The sequence below is a fragment of the Pseudophryne corroboree genome, chromosome 4 (genome assembly GCF_028390025.1).
Source record: "Pseudophryne corroboree isolate aPseCor3 chromosome 4, aPseCor3.hap2, whole genome shotgun sequence".
Lineage (NCBI taxonomy): Eukaryota > Metazoa > Chordata > Amphibia > Anura > Myobatrachidae > Pseudophryne > Pseudophryne corroboree.
Genome location: NC_086447.1, coordinates 773,403,998 through 773,409,997, shown reverse-complemented (window position 1 = coordinate 773,409,997; position 6,000 = coordinate 773,403,998).

The window sequence follows — 6,000 nt, the reverse complement described above, 5'->3', positions numbered from 1 at the left end:
ATGTTGTCTGACTGGATCAGTACCGGCTGGTTTTGAAGCAGGGGTTTTGCCTGACTTAGGGCATTGTAAATGGCCCTCAGTTCCAGAATATTTATGTGTAGGGAAGTCTCCTGACTCGACCATAGACCTTGGAAGTTTCTTCCCTGTGTGACTGCCCCCCAGCCTCGGAGGCTGGCATCTGTGGTCACCAGGACCCAGTCCTGTATGCCGAATCTGCAGCCCTCTTGAAGATGAGCACTCTGCAGCCACCACAGCAGAGACACCCTGGTCCTTGGAGACAGGGTTATCAGCCGATGCATCTGAAGATGCGATCCGGACCACTTGTCCAACAGGTCCCACTGAAAGGTTCTTGCATGGAACCTGCCGAATGGAATTGCTTCGTAGGAAGCTACCATCTTTCCCAGGATCCGCGTGCAGTGATGCACAGACACCTGTTTTGGTTTTAGGAGGCCTCTGACTAGAGATGACAGCTCCTTGGCCTTCTCCTCCGGGAGAAACACTTTTTTCTGTTCTGTGTCCAGAACCATCCCCAGGAACAGTAGACGTGTCGTAGGGACCAGCTGTGACTTTGGAATATTTAGAATCCAGCCGTGCTGTTGTAGCACCTCCCGTGATAGTGCTACCCCGACCAACAACTGCTCCCTGGACCTCGCCTTTATCAGGAGATCGTCCAAGTACGGGATAATTAAAACTCCCTTCTTTCGAAGGAGTATCATCATTTCGGCCATTACCTTGGTAAAGACCCTCGGAGCCGTGGATAGACCGAACGGCAACGTCTGGAATTGGTAATGACAATCCTGTACCACAAATCTGAGGTACTCCTGGTGAGGATGGTAAATGGGGACATGCAGGTAAGCATCCTTGATGTCCAGTGATACCATGTAATCCCCCTCGTCCAGGCTTGCAATAACCGCCCTGAGCGATTCCATCTTGAACTTGAATTTTTTTATATATATGTGTTCAAGGATTTCAAATTTAAAATGGGTCTCACCGAACCGTCCGGTTTCGGTACCACAAACATTGTGGAATAGTAACCCCGTCCTTGTTGAAGTAGGGGCACCTTTACTATCACCTGCTGGGAATACAGCTTGTGAATTGCCTCTATCACTGCCTCCCTGCCTGAGGGAGTTGTTGGCAAGGCAGATTTGAGGAAACGGCGGGGGGGAGACGTCTCGAATTCCAGCTTGTACCCCTGAGATACTACTTGAAAGATCCAGGGATCCACCCGTGAGCGAGCCCATTGATCGCTGAAATTTTTGAGACGGGCCCCCACCGTACCTGGCTCCGCCTGTGGAGCCCCAGCGTCATGCGGTGGACTTAGAGGAAGCGGGGGAGGACTTTTGCTCCTGGGAACTGGCTGTATGCTGCAGTTTTTTCCCTCTACCTCTGCCTCTGGGCAGAAAGGACGCGCCTTTAACCCGCTTGCCCTTATGGGGCCGAAAGGACTGTACCTGATAATACCGTGCTTTCTTTGGCTGTGAGGGAACATGGGGTAAAAATGCAGACTTCCCAACAGTTGCTGTGGAAACTAGGTCCGAGAGACCATCCCCGAACAACTCCTCACCTTTATAAGGCAAAACTTCCATGTGCCTTTTTGAGTCTGCATCACCTGTCCACTGCAGAGTCCATAACCCTCTCCTGGCAGAAATGGACATTGCACTTATTTTAGATGCCAGCCGGCAAATATCCCTCTGTGCATCTCTCATGTATAAGACTGCGTCTTTAATATGCTCTACGGTTAGCAATATAGTGTCCCTGTCTAGGGTATCAATATTTTCCGACAGGGAATCTGACCACGCAGCTGCAGCACTGCACATCCATGCTGAAGCAATAGCTGGTCTCAGTATAATACCTGTGTGTGTATATACAGACTTCAGGATAGCCTCCTGCTTTCTATCAACAGGTTCCTTTAGGGCGGCCGTATCCTGAGACGGTAGTGCCACCTTCTTTGACAAGCGCTTTATCCACCCTAGGGGATGTTTCCCAACGTGACCTATCCTCTGGCGGGAAAGGGTACGTCATTAGTAACCTTTTAGAAATTACTAGTTTCTTATCGGGGGAAGCCCACGCTTCTTCACACACTTCATTTAACTCCTCAGATGGAGGAAAAACTACTGGTAGTTTTTTCTCTCCAAACATAATACCCTTTTTTGTGGTACCTGGGGTAACATCAGAAATGTGCAACACATTTTTCATAGCCTCAATCATGTAACGTGTGGCCCTATTGGAAGTTACATTAGTCTCATCGTCGGCGACACTGGAGTCAGTATCCGTGTCGACATCTGTGTCTGCCATCTGAGGTAGTGGGCGTTTTAGAGCCCCTGATGGCTTTTGAGACGCCTGGGCAGGCACAGGCTGAGAAGCCGGCTGTCCCATATTCGGTATGTCGTCAAACCTTTTATGTAAGGAGTCGACACTGTCACGTAGTTCCTTCCACATAACCATCCACTCAGGTGTCGGCCCCGCAGGGGGTGACATCACATTTATAGGCATCTGCTCCGCCTCCACATAAGCCTCCTCATCAAACATGTCGACACAGCCGTACCGACACACCGCATACACACAGGGAATGCTCTGACAGAGGACAGGACCCCACAAAGCCCTTTGGGGAGACAGAGAGTATGCCAGCACACACCAGAGCGCTATATAACACAGGGATCCCACTATAAATGAGTGTTTTTTCCGTTATAGCTGCTTATATTATATATATTGCGCCTAAATTTAGTGCCCCCCCCTCTCTTTTTTACCCTTCTGTAGCTTGACACTGCAGGGGCGAGCCAGGGAGCGTCCTTCCAGCGGAGCTGTGAGGGAAAAATGGCGCCAGTGTGCTGAGGGAGATAGCCCCACCCCTTTTCCGGCGGACTTCTCTCGCTTTTTCTGGAATTCTGGCAGGGGTATTTTTACACCTATATAGCCTTCCTGACTATATATGGTGTAGATTTGCCAGCCAAGGTGTATTATATTGCCCGCAGGGCGCCCGCCCCCGCCCTGCACCCATCAGTGACCGGAGTGTGAGGTGTGCATGAGGAGCAATGGCGCACAGCTGCAGTGCTGTGCGCTACCTTGTTGAAGACAGAAGTCTTCTGCCGCCGATTTTCCGGAACACTTCTTGCTTCTGGCTCTGTAAGGGGGCAGGCGGCGCGGCTCCGGGACCGAACGATCGAGGTCGGGTCCTGTGTTCGATCCCTCTGGAGCTAATGGTGTCCAGTAGCCTAAGAAGCCCAAGCTACCTCCAGTCAGGTAGGTTCGCTTCTTCTCCCCTTAGTCCCTCGCTGCAGTGAGTCTGTTGCCAGCAGATCTCACTGTAAAATAAAAAAACTAAAATATACTTTCTTTCTAGGAGCTCAGGAGAGCCCCTAGTGTGCATCCAGCTCAGCCGGGCACAAGATTCTAACTGAAGTCTGGAGGAGGGTCATAGTGGGAGGAGCCAGTGCACACCAGTTAGTCTAAAGCTTTCTTTTAGTTGTGCCCAGTCTCCTGCGGAGCCGCTATTCCCCATGGTCCTTACGGAGTCCCAGCATCCACTTAGGACGTCAGAGAAATGAGGTTATAAAGTAAATTGAAACAGGTGTAAAGGGTCAGTCACAATTACTTGTGAATTAGATGCAAGGAACATAGAGAAGGTTACCTGCACACAATTGAGCAGCTTTATTATGGCCTGAACGAATAGATCGACTTGCATACAAGCTATGCTTCTGAATAGTATCCAAATCCAAGCATTTTTGTTCCAGGTAAAATGTAGCAAGTAGTTGGTGTTGAGGTAAATTAGTTTTCTTTGCTGTAGATTCCATACAACCACAGAAAGTACATAATTGCTTAGCCATGTCTTTAAATTTCCTGTTTATATCTAAACAGCCTTCCGTTTTTGTATTTGAATAATCTAGTGGATGTCTGGCTATTTTCAGATTATCCAATGACCTCACAATAGATTGCTGGAGATTTTAGGTGGAGGGAATGTTATTACACTGGCAGTCATGTATTCAGTCCAATCATTGATAAACAGGTCACCAATTTTATGCAGCTGCAGGGGTGTAAGTTACTAGTCAGCGGATGAGGCACAAACAAAGCATGTATAAAGTCATGCGTTATACTGCCACATGAAACCGAAGCAAGCTTATTTTTAGTCCATAATTGTTTGTTTTGTTTTTAATATAAAATAAAATATGTTGCAATCCAAAGATACCTTTTAATTAAACCCATCGGTCTTTCAGGTGCTACTCACTTATAAACCGCTGTAAATGTTTCAAATATTACATTCTGGAACAAAACAAAAAAAAAATAAAGAAGAAAAAAAATCTTGCAAGAGCACAGGATACATAAAATGGTATATTAAGCTCCTTGCTGGAAAAAAAAACAAAACCCTACAAATTCTATATTAAGTGGCTCCCGGCCATGGATTACAGCAAAGGCGCTAGACTACAATACGCAAAGAGTGAAATATAGGTATTCGGAAAGGCAGGTAGTTAAGTAACCGGCTGTCAGAAATCGTTAGGTAAGTGGATGAGAAGGGCGCCCCTAATGACACAAGGTTATCACTTTATGGAAGACTTCCATTTTTTTTTTTTTTTTTTTTTAAGTTATGGATCGCATTATGATACGGTGTATAGAGTACAGGAAAGCGCAACATGAGCAAAAGCACCACTTAACCAGACATATACTACAGTGGTGTGTAGTTAAAGAAGGTGTGCAGTCAGGAGATTTCAACTTACCGTTATGTTATAACAACCGCACGGGTGAAATACTCCAAGTAACATCTCAGCAATGTCAGGATCCAGGCAATCTAAAGTCAACATCGTGACTGGTGACAATCACTGTCGACCTTCAATACCCAACGCATTGAGGATTTCCATACCCATAATCTATACACTGAGGCAGCAGCCATTTTAGGAGTAGAACTAATATTCTTGAGAATGCACCACAAAACCATTTACATTGGTGGCGATTGTGCTCATAAAAGGGCTACTTATCCTCATGCACTGGTTTTTGCCTATAACACTGCTGCGGACACTGTGTTAGTTGGCAGGGCACTAAGTACTTAGACATTACAGGCATCGGTTTTTGGTCTCAAAAATGCTCCCTGCACTGTCTACACTAGTAAACAGGCTCCATTTGCCATTAATGTTAATTATTTGCCATTAAAAGACAGCGGGTCTATACAACAAATGACTCACAAAACTTAAATATGGTTTATGGTGGTACAGGTTGAGTCTCCCTTATCCAAAATGCTTGGGACCAGAGGAATTTTGGATATCGGATTTTTCCGTATTTTGGAATAATTGCATACCATAATGAGATATTATGGTGATGGGACCTAAATCTTAGCACAGAATGCATGTATGTTACATATACACCTTATACACACAGCCTGAAGGTAATTTTAGCCAATATTTTTTTTATAACTTTGTGCATTAAACAAAGTGTGTACATTCACACAATTCATTTATGTTTCATATACACACAGCCTGAAGGTCATTTAATACAATATTTTTAATAACTTTTGAGTATTAAACAAAGTTTGTGTACATTGAGCCATCAAAAAACAAAGGTTTCACTATCTCAGTCTCACTCAAAAAAGTCTGTATTTCAGAATATTCCGTATTTCGGAATATTTGGATATGGGATACTCAACCTGTAATATACTTTGTTCAGTCTTTATTTTGATTGCGTTTGTGTGCTAAGCTGACAAGCTATCACATCACTTTTACAAAATGGACTAGTGGTTAGAATTGCTGCAGCTAAAGTATCTATGTGGAGTTAATACAGCCCTACCGATCTTTGTGTAGCCTTCCTTGTAATATGTTGGTACATTAGATAGAATGGATAATATGAATAATGCCCTGATCCACGACAGACACCTGAACCTCCACAGAGTATGAGATTCCATAAGTAACTCAGCCATTTGTTATGGTGATAGGACTAGCCCTATCCTTGTACATGAGCCAAGCAAGCCACTCAGGGCAATTCTGCAGCAAAGCAGGTGAGGATAATCAAGTAATGTAT